Genomic DNA, 16,821 nt, shown 5'->3' with positions numbered 1-16,821 from the left:
ATGAAAGAATTTATGGATTTTTATTACCTCTCCGAGGGGACTTTGTACCCTAGGAGGGGTTATACAACCACCGTGTCTGTCTGTCTGTCTGTGGGTGGGTGGGTCTGTCTGTCAGGCCTGCGAACGCGTTCGCATTTTCGGGGCAAAGGGTAATCACTGCGTACCCAGTTTCTTAGAATCAGGGAAAAGGTTTTTCCAAAAGCGCCCTCTTTTTGTCATTGGGTGTAGTATAATTTTTTAATCGGCCGGGATTCGAACCCGAGCCCTCTTGCACGACAGGTGAGCATTCTACTGCAGAACCACGGATACGGTTACGCTTGACTGAAAATTAAAAACTCTTCCGAGGAGAGGTATATTTTGGCTTGCCAACTTATTATTCATACATCCGTCGAAAAATAAAATAAAATGCGAACAAAAGCCCTTTATTCCCAAGCATGCTTTACACCAGATGAAATGAATGAGAATGCATTAAAAGAGACTTATTTGTTTAGCTGAACACTTGTACTTAAATTCGATCGATATTCAATGCCTCAGTGGGAGAAAAAGATCGTCATCTTGTCAGATAAAATAGATTTTCGTAAAAGCCATTACTGATTTGAGCAGAATTCTTCCGCGGATAGATTGAAGCAGCTGCGACTGGAAAACATTTCTCTCAAAAAAAACAAATCTGTTGGAAATGATTTGACCGTTGACCCCCACCTATAACCCTTCTTTTCGTTCTGTTTCTACAAATCATGTATTGTATATTATCTCTCACAAAAAACTATCGAAAAACAAACTCTAATAAACGAACTTTAATCGTAGAGTATTCCGTTTTAGGTTTTATATCAACTGGAATGGCTTCGTTTATAGCAATTTCTGTTTTTGACAGTTCACCCAAAAAAAGGTCTTTGTCATTGTGTGTTTTTGAAGGAGCAAAATGACACTTGAAATATTTTTTTCGTTGGATTTATTGCGTTAGTTGTGAAAACAGCTGTCTGTTACGGATTTAGCGGCGCGACTTAGAAGGTATATTGTTATAAATGAAATTATTCGATTACTATCGTACTTTCCAACAATAGAACGGTATAAGTTCTATTGGGTATTAGTAGTGTTGTTAATTTTCCGGATAAATAAAATGCGGAAAAATAAAAAATTGAAACATAAATAACTTTTTAAGGGTTTTTAATGTGTTTAACTTTTTATCGATGTAAAATGTCTAATAACAGTAAACATACTACAAAACATTAATAGCATTACTTTGTTAATCAGTTTAAACTAGTCTAGAGATTTAGTTTTACTTTCAGATTCGAAAAATTAGGTGAAAATGCCGCTTTTAAATTTGCAAACAATATATTAGACTAATCATGGAATAAAAACTTTTTTTTATTTTTTTCGGAAAATTTTCCGGCTTACAACACTAGGTATTAGCCTAGGTGATTATTATAGCCAATAGTGGAATTAGGACATATGATTGAACCGGATTAAGGTGGTTTTTATAAGTGTTCCTACGCGTCTTACCTTAATAAAATAAATAAATATTTTAAATAATAATAAGTAATTTTTATCTACTATTAAAATCTACCTGAGAAAACTCCATTTCGCGAGTCCAGGTCATTTGTGGTTGTGTGAAGATTTGTTTGACAAAATACCAAAACAAGAAATTTTTGCGTTTCATTACAGACATTTTTTTAATTATCTTAAGATAACACTAATACTATCTAGGCGTATTAGTTTATAGTAAATCATTTTAAAAACCGGGGTTTGTAACTATTACTGTATAAATTCTTGGGTTGAAATAAACCAAAATCGGCATAGTTTATGATTTATGAACACCACCATTTACCAGAAAAGCATGATAATATCCTTACGCTATCCGTACTACCATAAGTTTATAATACTATTACATAAGTGTGACACTTCCTATTCTTCATATGTAAAAGTTTTACCGAGAGCTATTCACAAGACAGATTGCATAACGGGCTTCGTCGCCATTTTGCGGCCGCTTACTAACGCGTCACACGTAGCTTTTGACAGAGCCTCGCTAGGGGGAGATTTTCTTCTTGTGATGACGTCACTCCATTATTAGCTCTCAGTAAAATATTCCCCAAAATGACAAACTTATGGTGCTACAAATATACTTTTCTAAAGTTTAACTGTCAGTTTTACCCTAGGAGCAACAAACACACCACCCCACACAAGGAGAACGCAACCCGACAAAACTCGTGGATTTTCTTGCGTACGTTTTTCATTGGCTAGACGCTTTAGCACCTGCTGCCGTCGGAAGGGGAAAATTCGGAAATTGTCTTCCCCCCCCGCCCGTAAAACGTTCATCGTAAAGGCTCGTGACGCTCGTCCAATGAAATTGGTACACAACCCTTCGTTGGCGTGTTTAAAGGCTAGCTGCGTTCTCCTTGTGTTTGTTGCTCCTAGGTTTTACCAAAAACGGGCTAAGACTATTATTTTCATAATTCCACGTACATTTTACTGTATATAACAGCGTTGTCTCCTTGTTGAGTATATAAATTTACATTTAAAGTTGATTAACAAGAAATCAACTTACCAATTTCAATAATGTAAAGGTATTTTCCAATACCATATGTATTCTTGTTTAAATGTTGCTCTTACGTCACAGTCATTTACTTTATTTACAAGTCTACGAGCGCGCGCTACAGTCGCGAGGAGAATCGCTTTTTCTAGCGCGCGTGCAAATCGCTCGTGCAAAGAATATACTAATAAAGTTGCGTCTTGTGACGTAAGAGCAGCATTTTAACAAGTTGGACAAGACCACTTTTTTCTTTTTAATAAAATTAACTATTATTATTATTATTATTTCTTTATTTGTCCAAAAAATAAATTTACATTACTTTTTTTAGCTTAAACCTCAGTGGGTTTTTTAACGGACAAAATTCCCCTAGCTAAACAGTGCTTGTGTTTAGGGGGGGATTTTACATAAATAATTATTTAACATTTTTAATACGCTTATTTATTATATTGACCAAGATAATACTTTAGCGCGAGACTAATTTTAAGAACGCCCTACCTTACTCAGTTCTCAATATTTGAAACCGATAGGTGGCGGTAGTTTTATTGAAACTGGCTAATTAAACTCTTAATACAGAAAGTCGAATTACTTTAATGAATTAGCGCTAAAAATTAATCAAATCACCCTTATTTAGAAGATAACACCCTCTTAAGTTATAAATAACACTCAAAAACCGGAGCCAATGACAATTTGTCACTACAGGATATATCCGGTTCATTAACTCTCAGGAGGAAAAAATCTGATTATCATCCAGCATATCACGCTCTTCAATTAATCACTAAACGCGTTAAGGGGTTGAGCACAATGCGTTTTAATCACGGATGATGAAGCCTGTCCCCCAACCCTAGCAACCCTAGCAACCCTGCCATCCGAACAGTCACTCTGGCGCAGTCGTAGACCAGTAACCAGTTCTGCCTAAGACGGGGACGCAGCCAGAAAGAGGGTATTTCAATGGAAAAGAATAATAATTTTGGCCCACGCTAAATTAGCCCCCGATTGTAGGCATCCTCAGGCTGCCGGTGCCCCGTCCTACTCGCTGAAGCAATCAAATTATACCATTGTCTCTTTCGGTTCCCCTCCTGGTACGGCGTGACGCGATCCCCCGCGCCTGCTTCTTGCCAGCGATGCGAGGGTGCGCGACGGGAAAGCACCCCGCCGCGGGAAAGGGAAACTTTTGAAACGCGCAAAAACACAAAGAACGGCAAATTTTTGGTAAAAGAGTTTGGCTGCTATAAATGATCAATCTATCGCGAGCAGTGGATAAAAATTAAGCTCTCTCTCTCTCTCTCTCTCTATCTATATCTCTCTCTTTGGCATCCTTTTGGCAATCTGTCTACCCATAGACCCTCCTATTTTAGCTAAATTGGGGGATATTTTGCGGAGTAGATGGAATCGTGATCCTTACTCGATACTACTATCAAGAGCGCGTGATAGGGTAAAAGCTATCTACTTAGAGTTGGGGTGGTAGTGACGTATCGCGTCAAAATACATCTCCCTTTTTTGCGGGGGTTTGTCGAGGGGATCAATGGATGGGGCATAGCTTGAATGGGGTGACTCATATTTTCCCCGAGACGTGTATAAGTATCGAAGGATATCGAAAAGTAGAGAGGGCACGCTGGACATTAGTGGAACTCTATATTTCCATAATATAGTTTTAATATCGAATATTAGATTAGGTTTCGTGAAAATTTCTTTCCCCGGGGAGTGTTACCCGCGGATCGTAGTAATACGATTTTCATTCGCGCCAGCTTTACGGATACAGTTCTTTGCAAAATATTTCACAGATATTTTTCAGTGGCTTATATTTTATCGCGTAATAATTGAACTAACGTACGTGTTTTTCTTAATTAAATTTACCATAAGTGTATAAATATAATTGTTTATATCTGCTACAGCAAAAATTGTTTTTTTTCATGCACCTAATCAAGGTGCAAAATATACAGCAAACTATATGCGACGTCAAAATTAAGTGATTAATAAACTGTATTTTCCTGATTTAGTAACTCAGTATATGACTATATCCATAAGTAACTTAACATAAATAAGTATGTCAATTAGCAAAAAGTATCACCGAGCTATTGCGCAAACAAGGTTTAGTTCTAGTGTCTAAATATTAACAAGGTAAAATATACTACTACCAAGAACGATAACACACTACTTAGTTTGATTGGTAGTCCAAATCGGAGCTGGCAAAAAGAGATTCGGTCTAGAAATTAGCATTAAAACAATGAGAAGTGTCATACTTATTTGCATTATGTTACTTATGCTATATCCCAGCAATATGTTTCAAACTGCTGAGACAATTTACGTAACAAAACTGCTGCTTTTACGTGAATTGTTATTTTATGGTGGATTTACATACGCGTACGTTTATTTAAAATATGAAAAACGCGAATTAATTTAAAAGCTCCGACGCAGTTACGAAAATATTTTGACAACTAAATTTTTAGGTAATCCCAAACGTCCATTCAACACCGAAATCGCGAGAAATGGCAATTTGCCTGATAGAGACTCCTTATATAGCTATACCAAATTGCTTTTATATCCGCGAATACATTAAGGTATACCCGTCGAGGGTGGAAGATTGGGCCAATTTCGACCAGTCACGCGATATCGTCCACGAGCACAGAGACCCACCAATAAAAAAAAAACATAAATTTACCTTTTAATAAAGTCATCAAGAGCGTTCATGGAAAATGACACAATTTCGTTTGAAACCATTAATCCAAATTTATTTTCGTTGACCAAAAATATCTTTCGGTTTACTTTGGTTCGCGTTTGAAAAGCGAATGCCTCCGAGCATCAACGTACGGATGCGAGACAACACCCCTCCACAATAAAACTAACCTTGGCCCTACGGAATTAGCATCCCTAGATTATAACGTCACCTAGTGGTTAATAATAAGCTTCGGAGAGGGTTAAGTCGACTATTAGCCAGAAGTGTGTAGCGATTTCACTCGACCAGAGGAAGACGCGTATAGCGTTCAATTATTAGCAACGCTGAGCTGTCTAGTTAGAGATGAGTTTTTGCAGCGTTAGAGGCCTCCAATTGCGTCCAATTTAGAGTAATCATTGTTGACTTCTTTGTACAACGCGAGTAACGCTCTAACTTTTGTATGTCCTTGTTTGGCCCGCGATCCGCAACGACGTCGAAGTTCTAGTGATTTTTAACTGTACTTCTTTTGGATTTACTAAATTAATTTATGTTTTTTTTCTTTCTGAGTAACAGTTCAGAAGGAAGTTTTAATCGAAATTGATTTGATTATGTGGGTCGCTTGCAAAAAGAGTTTAGTGACTTTAGTTTGGTTGGGATCTCTATAAAAAGCTTCTTCTAAGCCTAATTAAGGAAACTACCCTTAAAACTTAAATTTGCATTATTCAATTCGTAGTTGCATACGCGAACAAAACAACGTATAAAAAATATATTTCGAAATTTAAAAATAAATGGTTACTAAATTGATAGGACTTACTTTCGACGAGCGTACATAGTGGTAATACGTTATGACGGTTAAATAAAGTCCCACCCGAGGGGTCGGACATTTACCAAAATCCCGTACACTTTGTCTAAAATCGCATTGAAATCCGAAAATCACTTCAAAAACTAATGATAAAATCACCAAAATCTCTACGAAATCCCGAAATCCCGTACAAAATAATGGCAAGTGTCCGACCCCTCGGTCCCACCACGTTTAAATTGAACAACGAAACTTACAAGTTAAAAATGAATGGACTCACCATGCTATATAAATGTATGTCAAGGGATTTTAAGCCGGTTCGCCCTTTCGATGATGTCAGTCGAGACGTAATGCACCGACGTAATACTGTGAAGTTGAAGATGCAAGGGGTAATACCCAGCGCTGAGTCGTGTGAGGGAAACGCCTTGCGGGGAAGCCGAACCACGCGGCCGCGTTCTCTCTTCTCAACTTAGAGACTACAAAAGTAAAGTTCCGATTTTGTTTCCAAATGCGTAGCCGCGGAAAACTTGCCAAGAGGGGCAGGAAGTAGCGACGATCAATGAAACTGTATCGAGCGCCATGTCCACGTATAGCGGCGTTCTGCCGAACTAAACGATACGGAGAAGTGAGTTTTTACCTGTTGCCTCTCTTTTAAGACCCTTGACCTTCTGGGGTCGAGAACGAAGTAAAAACAGAATGCCAATCACGCGTGGTTGTGGAATAATAATTTTTATTTCGAAGAAAATTGCATTAACGATTAGGAATTAGCTTGTGTGAGTTAGTTTCAACCTAGGAGCAACAAACACAGCACTGCCCACACAAGGAGAGCGCAAGCGGCAAACCGTCGTGCATTTTCTAGTGTACAGTTTTCATTGGTTAGACGCTTTAGCACCTGCTGCCGTCGGAAGGGGAAAATTCGGAAATTATCTTCCCCCTTTCCGTAAAACGTTCAGCGCAAAGGTTCGTCAAATGAAATTTGTACACAACACTGCGTTACCGTGTTTAAAGTCTAACTGCGTTCTCCTTGTGTTTGTTTCTCCTAGGTGCCACAACGTGTTTTCCTCTAATGGAAGTGTACAGGACTAGCAAACGGATGAGGGATTCGTGTCATTCGTCGCCATCAGTGGCTGCCAAAATAGGGCCTCAAAAGCCCTTGGCGCCATCTCTATGTGGAGGAGACTACTATATTCTTATGTTGCCATAGTTAACTCCGCCGCATAGTGATGTCGCCAAGGGCATTTGTACCCCTATTTAGGAGCTGCGCTTTAGCTGACAGACAGCCACTAATGAAACCGAACTTTTCACCCATTCGCTAATCTGGTACGCTTTATTTCTCCAAGATTGCTAATTGCTTAACGCTAAAGGGCTTCATCAGCGTTTTAATTTCAATCGATTTTACCAATCCGCTTCGAGGCTATTGACGTAGTGATAGATAGATAATTACGCTCTATTCGTGTCTTTACCATACGACGTAGAAAATTGCTGAAATTTTATTGCGACATTTTGACGCCAATGGCAAAATATTCAGTTTTCGTTTCGTCCATCACAGGTCACCCCATTTTATTAACAAAGCTTTAACCAAAATTGAGCTAAATGAAAAATTCAATTTTATGAAAAGCTTTCTACGAAATGAGATACGATTACCAATTATCGCGGGGAGAGAGAGAGAGAGAGAGACAAATGCTGGTTTCGTTGTTTAATTTAGCGGGAATGAGAGGAGCACCGAGACCGTTTCTCGTACGAGTATGAATAGATAGCAACGACCGTTTCGCTTCTCCAATGAGTATAGAAAGTAAAGAGCAATGGTTTCGTTATTTAATTGATCATGAAAATAGAGGAGCACCAATTTATTTTCTCCAGTGAGTATGGAAAGAATGGAACGTTGCACGTTGGTTACTTTTTTCCAATGAGTATGAGGAAAGGGAGTTCAAGTTTCGTTGCTCCAATGAGTATGAGAAAAGGGAGTTCCAGTTGCATTGCTCCAATGAGTATGAGAAAAGGGAGCCCCAGTTACTTTTATCCAATGAGTATGAGGAAAGAGAATTCCAGTTTCATTGCTCCAATGAGTATGAGAAAAGGGAGCCCCAGTTTCGTTGCTCCAATGAGTATGAGAAAAGGGAGTTCCAGTTTCATTGCTCCAATGAGTATGAGAAAAGGGAGCCCCAGTTTCGTTGCTCCAATGAGTATGAGAAAAGGGAGCTCCAGTTACTTTTATCCAATGAGTATGAGGAAAGAGAGTTCCAGTTTCGTTGCTCCAATGAGTATGATAAAAGGGAGTTCCAGTTTCATTGCTCCAATGAGTATGAGAAAAGGGAGCCCCAGTTTCGTTGCTCCAATGAGTATGAGAAAAGGGAGCTCCAGTTACTTTTATCCAATGAGTATGAGGAAAGAGAGTTCCAGTTTCGTTGCTCCAATGAGTATGAGAAAAGGCGGCTCCAGTTTCATTGCTCCAATGAGTATGAGAAAAGGGAGCTCCAGTTTCGTTGCTCCAATGAGTATGAGAAAAGGGAGCTCCAGTTACTTTTATCCAATGAGTATGAGGAAAGAGAGTTCCAGTTTCGTTGCTCCAATGAGTATGATAAAAGGCAGCTCCAGTTTCATTGCTCCAATGAGTATGAGAAAAGGGAGCTCCAGTTTCGTTGCTCCAATGAGTATGAGAAAATTGAGCTCCAGTTACTTTTATCCAATGAGTATGAGGAAAGAGAGTTCCAGTTTCGTTGCTCCAATGAGTATGAGAAAAGGCGGCTCCAGTTTCATTGCTCCAATGAGTATGAGAAAATTGAGCTCCAGTTTCGTTGCTCCAATGAGTATGAGAAAAGGGAGCTCCAGTTACTTTTATCCAATGAGTATGAGGAAAGAGAGTTCCAGTTTCGTTGCTCCAATGAGTATGATAAAAGGGAGTTCCAGTTTCATTGCTCCAATGAGTATGAGAAAAGGGAGCCCCAGTTTCGTTGCTCCAATGAGTATGAGAAAAGGCGGCTCCAGTTTCATTGCTCCAATGAGTATGAGAAAAGGCGGCTCCAGTTTCATTGCTCCAATGAGTATGAGAAAAGGCGGCTCCAGTTTCATTGCTCCAATGAGTATGAGAAAAGGGAGCTCCAGTTTCGTTGCTCCAATGAGTATGAGAAAAGGGAGCTCCAGTTACTTTTATCCAATGAGTATGAGGAAAGAGAGTTCCAGTTTCGTTGCTCCAATGAGTATGATAAAAGGGAGTTCCAGTTTCATTGCTCCAATGAGTATGAGAAAAGGGAGCCCCAGTTTCGTTGCTCCAATGAGTATGAGAAAAGGCGGCTCCAGTTTCATTGCTCCAATGAGTATGAGACAATGGAGCTCCAGTTTCGTTGCTCCAATGAGTATGAGAAAAGGGAGCCCCAGTTTCGTTGCTCCAATGGGTATGATAAAAGGGAGCCCCAGTTTCGTTGCTCCAATGAGTATGAGAAAAGGGAGCCCCAGTTTCGTTGCTCCAATGAGTATGAGAAAAGGGAGCTCCAGCTTCGTTGCTCCAATGAGTATGAGAAAAGGGAGCTCCAGTTTCGTTGCTCCAATGAGTATGAGAAAAGGGAGCTCCAGTTTCGTTGCTCCAATGAGTATGAGAAAAGGGAGCCCCAGTTTCGTTGCTCCAATGAGTATGAGAAAAGGGAGTTCCAGTTTCATTGCTCCAATGAGTATGAGAAAAGGGAGCCCCAGTTTCGTTGCTCCAATGAGTATGAGAAAAGGCGGCTCCAGTTTCATTGCTCCAATGAGTATGAGAAAAGGGAGCTCCAGTTTCGTTGCTCCAATGAGTATGAGAAAAGGGGGCTCCAGTTTCATTGCTCCAATGAATATGATAAAAAGGTGCTCCGGTTTCGTTGCTTAATTGGCATGAAAATAGTTAGTGTAGGGAGCTGTTTCTCGCGTTGTTTGCAGGGCTTGCCACCACCCTCCTAAGCATTGATAATCCAGTAACTTTAGGAAAATAATCGACTCTACTTCGGAAAAAATGCCCCCGGGCTGAATTTTTGCGTACACCTTTATTTAGTGTCTATAAACGTTGTGTCAAAAGTCCCCATCATTGGATTGGGGTGAGTGGAACTTTTTTTGGCGGGAAAATGCCCGGCAAAAATGGTTTTTAACCAATATCTTCGTTATTATTACGTTTACAGCTATACTGTCAATTACAAAATTTAATGCTGAGCACGTTTTTGACAAGAATGGTCATATTTGAATTTAGCGTCTGAGCAGTCGTTTCTGCGCAATCGCAGTGCCAATGTTTTTAGTACGGCTTCCATGTTTTTTTTGTAGAAAATATGCCATACCTAAAAATTTCACAATCGAAAGAGATTATGGTCTTATAGAACCTCCGCAAAGTCCTAAAGTCTGCAGTGCCAACTTTCACCACCATCTTGGAAAATGGCCGCTTTTTTATATTAGCTTATAATTCATATCTATTTATTTGTGTTTTATATACTTTTAATTTATGTATTTATTAATATGGTAAAAATAAACCTATGCATTAAAATATAGAAAGATTAAAAAAAAACAAACCCTCTTGAATAGTAAAATTTAAAAATGTTTTATTAAAAGACACGACTAGTTTCACTGCCATTCGGTCGCATCATTAGGTGCGATGTGCATCTGATGATAAAAAAGTTAGATACCCCCAATGATGGGGACTTTTGACACAACGTTTATAGACACTAAATAAAGGTGTATGCAAAAATTCAGCCCGGGGGCATTTTTTCCGAAGTGAAATCCTAAAGTAACTGGACTGTGAAGAAAGGAGCTCCGGTTTCGTTGTTCCAATGAGTATAAGAAAAAGGAGCTCCGGTTTCGTTTCTGCAATGAGTATGGGAAGAAAGGAGCACCGATTTCGTTTATCCAATCAGTATGGGAAGAAAGGAGCACCGATTTCGTTTATCCAATCAGTATGGGAAGAAAGGAGCACCAGTTTCGTTTATCCAATCAGAATGGGTAGAAAGGAGCACCGATTTCGTTTATCCAATCAGTATGGGAAGAAAGGAGCACCGATTTCGTTTATCCAATCAGAATGGGAAGAAAGGAGCACCGATTTCGTTTATCCAATCAGTATGGGAAGAAAGGAGCACCGATTTCGTTTATCCAATCAGTATGGGAAGAAAGGAGCACCGATTTCGTTTATCCAATCAGTATGGGAAGAAAGGAGCACCGATTTCGTTTATCCAATCAGTATGGGAAGAAAGGAGCACTGGTTTCGTTTCTCCAATCAGTATGGGAAGAAAGGAGCACCGATTTCGTTTATCCAATCAGTATGGGAAGAAATGAGCACCGGTTTCGTTTGGAATTTATTAAATCGAAAATTGATGGATTTTATGGAAAAATTAAGTTTTAAGGATGAGGTAATAGGGGCGGAAATAAAGGACCCAGATTCGGCAACTGCGGGAAATGTTATAAAACCACGTATGCCTAAAATTGCGTTTCTCATTTGAAAATTGCTCTCGCTCTAAGGGAACGATGGCAAGGTGCACGCCATAGAACAGCTAGCTGAAAAGTAACACGCGAAAATCTTAACTTCGAGCAGACAGAACAATTAGGGACATGCCAAAAAATTGCTCAAAGAGCTGCGCTAGAGAGCAGTAAATGTAAAAAGCTAATGTGAGAGATGATCTGAGCACATTAAATGGAACATGGAACGTAATAGTATAGATTTTAATCTAGGGTGTTTTTAAATTTATAATATTTATCTTTATTGGAAAATAGTAAGGGTAGGGAGCTGCATAGAAATAGAAATGAGACTAGAACCATTGCGCTTTGAGCCAATCCCAAGGGAAACGGGCAAGCTAGAAGGCTGCCATTAGAGTGGAATATGGCTACCCGCGCCATCTGACAAGCGAATTAAACATTGTCGCCATGGTTACGGAGGAAATTTTGAAGCCGGTTAGCCACTGCGCATCACGTTGTGCGCAGTGACGGTACTTTTGTGTTTGCGTTTTTTGCGTCTACAAACATAACCTCGGATAATTAAAAATGGTAAAAAATTTATTTTTTTTGCTTCGTAATAACCAATTTCGGAAATAAAATGCTCATTTCATAAGTATGTAATATTATAAGAATTATTTTTCAAGAGACAAAAACCTGGGAATGAAAGGGCAAGCAATTATATATAAGTTTTCTAAGCCTATTTTATTTCAAGGTCAGTAAATTTAAAACGTTTATAAAACTGTAATTTGCGGTAATGTAGATTCTTGTGAACGTAATGAATTTCATAGTTGTTTAAATTACTTCTATATTGTCGTTGAAATTATAAATCTGTCTTTTTTACAGCTCAACAATGTCGAAAACCGATCGAAAAACACAAACAAACCAGACGACGTTGCATAAGACGTTATGCCACGTGATCATATTTAGTTTAAATTATTTTTATTAGATGGTGCGAATATGTGCAATTCCACTCTAATGGCGGCCATCTAGCTGGTACATTTCCCCCCAATCCGATAGTGGTTCTAGTATCATTTCTATTTCTATTGGGAGCTGTTGGCTCGTGTGGTACCACCCTCCTACGAAATTTAACATGGCTACTAGAATTAAAGCCATTAAATGTCTTTAGATGACTTAGGCCTAAAGGTGTGCCCTGGGTATTCACGACCGAAAAATATCGCTACGCCCCCTTAGGTTCACCATAGAGTGTTGTCGTCTGAAACCCTGCGACGTCACCATTGTAATTTGCCTATTGATAAAAAACGGTAACTGTCATGGCGGCAGTACCCCCGCCAGCAGTAGGCACAAGTAGGCACGTGCCTATGTTGAAAAATTTTTGGCCTATTTAAGGGGCCTCTAAAAGTTTAAAAAAATACCCACTTTGTCCTCCAAATGTGACCGAAAATGATTTTCAATTTTTTTTAAATTGGTCATCTAGCCCTCTAAAAAAGTAATCCCATTCAATTTCAATTTCCAATAGTCCTAAATGGCCCTTACAAAATGTTATCTTTTGAACCACCTATACTCGAAATCAATATTACCTGAGTACACTACCAAAGGCAAGTTTAGTGAGAAAAATTATTGTTCAAGAGGTCAATGAATCCGGTGGATACCACTCTGTAAAAGCTGACGAAACTCGGCACAATGCGGGAGTAGATCAGTTAAGTTTTGTATTCGATATACTCAAGCAGAAATAGGTGTCGTAGAACGATTTCTATGGTTCACAGAATCACAGATTTACACAAGTTTGATTCTGAGAGTATCAGCTTGGCAGTTATAAATATTTTGAAAGAGGGTGGTTTCAAACTGGAGAATTGTGTTGCACAGACTTATGATGGGGCTAGTGCAATGAGTGGACACGTAAAGGGAGTGAGGGTGAAAGTAGAAGAAGCAGTAGGTGCCCATTGTCCGTACGTTCATTGCTACGCCCACCGCTTAAATTTAGTTTTGGTTGACTGTTGCTCCAAAATATCGACAATTAGGGAATTACTTGGTTTGGTTCAAGCCATTTACAACTTTCAAAGCAATTCGGTCATTAGAAGTGAATATTTTGAAAACTCCCAAATAGATCTAGGCTACGATATACTTAAAATGCCACACAGCTGCGACACTCGTTGGTGGAGCAAAAAAAAAGGGATTCACTATTTTAGAAATAGACTCGATTCCGTCATTTTACCTTTAGAGAATGTGATTGAAAACGGAAAACCCGACGAGGCTGCCGAGTGTCATGGGTATATATCCCAATTAGAAAACTTAAAATTAGTCATTGCATTAGACGAAGTATTAGGTGTAACAAATTCCCTGTCGAAATATTTACAAAGTTACATAGTTATTTTTACGGAAGCCGTTGCCATTTGCTAAGCTTAACTGTCAAGACCTTAGAAGAGTGTAGAAACTCTGAACGCTTTGATTCTATTTGGGAAGAAGCTACTAAATTCCCGGAATAGTCTTTATTTGCAGTACCTGACCGTAACAGCGAACCATAAATTTATCCCTAACAGGAGATTAAAACATATTGAGGTAACAAGTACAACGGCGACCAGGGAAACTGAAGCAAAAACCCTGATAGACCAGATGAGGTCCACCTATTTCGAATTAATAGACAAATTTATTTCTGTAATGAAAATACGATTATTAGCTAACTCTGGTCTATATAAAGGTATCATGGCGTGTGACCCTAACTCTGAGAACTTACTAAACGAAATCGATATGATAACAAATTGTAACACATACGATAGGTTTCATTCCGACCTTTATTCCTTAAAAAGTCAAATTAAATTAGCGAGAAATCTTATTATCTCCAAAAAAATTTACAGCGTAAGCGACTGCTTCCACTATTTAATGCCCATGGAAGATGGCTTCCCTGACCTTGTTGAGTACTACAAGGCTGTTTCATGCATTCCTGTGGCAAACACTATCTCAGAAAGAAGTTTTAGTTCCCTGAAAAGAATAGAAGCACGTCTACGAACAACTATGGGATAATTTAGACTTTCAAATCTGGCTACGTCGTTCATTAATCGGGATTTGTCGAATTGTTTAAAAGAAAACCCTAATTTAGTGATTGACGAATTTGGTAAGAAGAGTTTGCGACACTTTTTAAGTTTATATATAATAATGAACTTATAATTTGTTAAGTTGAGTTTAATTAAAATAAGTAGGGGAAGAGAAAGTTAAGAGTCAATTAGTTGTCTAGGGGATGAATTTGAAAAAAAAATTTCTTTAAAATAGGACATTTCTAAATTAAAATATATAGATGGGGGGCCTCTAAATCAGACCGGGCCTGTGTATTATAAATTCCTGGTGGGGTACTGCATGGCGGCCACTATTAACACTACAGCTGTGACGTTACAAAGTTTCAAAATCGTATCAGACGACAAAATACCAAGATGTCTTTGATAGTTGAGTAAATACCATTTCACGTAATAAAGTAAAACGGTCGACGGAGTTCTAGCTGACTCCTGTTTCAAACGCGATGGGAGCCTTACCAACTGCATCGAGATAGGCTACGTTTTTGGTGGCCAGGCGGTGATATTTCGGAAGTTGTAGAAGAAAAATTAACCCATTAATAGTATCCCCGCTTTGCTACTGCTTTAATGGCGGCCACTATTAACACTACAGCTGTGACGTTACAAAGTTTTAAAATCGTATCAGACGACAACACTCTAAGCAAACGCTATTATTTTTCCTCGTCGTCATTCGTTTAAGCCTTTCTATAAAGTCATTAAGTCATTACGCTTGCCGAACTTGTTTTAATGTATCGCTTTCGTCACGACAAACGTAGGAGTTCAGTTCAGTTTTGAAGGTTAGATCTTTATAAAAAGGGCGACTTGTCGATTTTTAATTGGTTATCATAGTGAAACGTCACTTCTACGTCAGGAGTGACGCGCCCGATACATCTAAACAAGAAGGCCAATGTTACTGTATAGACAGGCCTCATCGTTTGCTTATATTTTGATAAATGTTTTTAAGTAAAAACGTTCTTATAACTTTTTAATTTACCTGTAGCAGGCGCTACAACATAGGCGCAACCTCGTAGAAGCTAGCGCCCTTTACGCCACCTAGACTCGTTTCGGCGTGATTTTACGAATAGAAAAGTATTGAGAGTGGCGGCACAAAAAGGGGCCTCAATAGGGTGGTAAAACGGCAAAAGCTCTAGCTTCACAACTGACCAATCGGAATTGATGTTTAGCTTGTTTTAAATTTTGAATACCATAGTCTGTCCCTTTCTCCAACAAACTGGGGTGATGACTCTTAAAATATGTACACTATGGAAAGTAGAGAAGGTTCCAGCTATGTCAAGAACCGATTTGATTGCAGAATGCCGTTGGAAAGACTACTATCGGTGCATGGAATCTTTATGATGGCAAGCGCTGCAATAAAATGTGACATGGCATTGTCGAGTTTTGTTGAGTGGGAAGCTAAGAGTAAGCTGAGGTTGACGTTTCTGGGCGAGGATAAGTTGGCAAAAAGCAGTGGGTTAATATACCAAGTAGGTAAAAAGGCTTGAGTACTTGGCTGCACGACATTTAGGTCACACCAGGTGTTGAAAACCTACAAAAGTAGACCACTCATGAAATGGCCATAAAATACCAAGAAAGATGTCTTTGATAGTTGAGTAAATACCATTTCACGTAATAAAGTAAAACGGTCGACGGAGTTCTAGCTGACTCCTGTTTCAAACGCGATGGGAGCCTTACTAACTGCATCGAGATAGGCTACGTTTTTGGTGGCCAGGCGGTGATATTTCGGAAGTTGTAGAAGAAAAATTAACCCATTAATAGTATCCCCGCTTTGCTACTGCTTTAATTTCTCATATCTACTAGAACCAATTTGGTGAATCTAAAACCCCGTACCTCATTATTAAGAAATTATACTTTGATCAATTGGATAAATGAAAACGTTTAATTATAGTTAAATTCGAGAGCCGCAGGCCCGCAGCCTGCCATCTGCCGATTTTAAAATATTATTTTCTGTGGGAAAACAAAAGTATTTTTTTTAAATGATTGAAACGTATAAAAAGAATGGTTTTACTTTTCATTTCCTTGAAAATGTCGATTAATTCTCAATATTTTTCATAATGAAATCAAAACCAACATATCTCAGTAGGATTCCATGCAGACTTGGGAATAGTGGGAGTCCTGGGGCCAATGGATCTTAAAAAAAAATCAGGGGGCCCTTAAAGAAATCATTCGAAAGGGGGTTGCGGACCACCGGGGCCCCCAAATTTAATAAAAATATCTATAAAAACATTTCCAGAAATTTTTTTAAGCCTTCTCAGAAACGCTGTTTGCCTACCGTAGTCAAGAGCGAAATCTAGCGTTAAAGTTAACGTTTTAAAGTCAATAAATGTTTGCTTAAGTAACGTAACCAATTTAAATTATCGTATTTCCCCGCAGGGCCCCCGTTAAA

The 16,821-nt window shown here is 38.9% G+C and overlaps 1 protein-coding gene across 2 annotated transcripts in view; it reads right to left on the bottom strand.

Moving 5' to 3' along the window:
* LOC149952493 (synaptogenesis protein syg-2-like) overlaps nt 1–6,437 on the bottom strand; it is a 62,934-nt gene extending 56,497 nt beyond the window's left edge. Inside the window, exon 1 of one of the 2 annotated variants that reach the window (XM_090168619.1) lies at nt 6,260–6,437. The gene's annotated coding sequence lies outside the window, so the exon portion shown is untranslated. Of the gene's footprint in view, nt 1–5,186; nt 5,206–6,259 lie in introns of those variants that run through there. The other variant, XM_090168622.1, reaches the window with a different exon arrangement.
* Nucleotides 6,438–16,821: the final 10,384 nt, after the last annotated feature.

The sequence above is a fragment of the Leiobunum rupestre genome, chromosome 3 (genome assembly GCF_980474605.1).
Source record: "Leiobunum rupestre chromosome 3, qqLeiRupe1.1.hap1, whole genome shotgun sequence".
NCBI classification, from domain to species: domain Eukaryota; kingdom Metazoa; phylum Arthropoda; class Arachnida; order Opiliones; family Sclerosomatidae; genus Leiobunum; species Leiobunum rupestre.
This window is presented reverse-complemented; position numbering and strand designations above follow the sequence as displayed.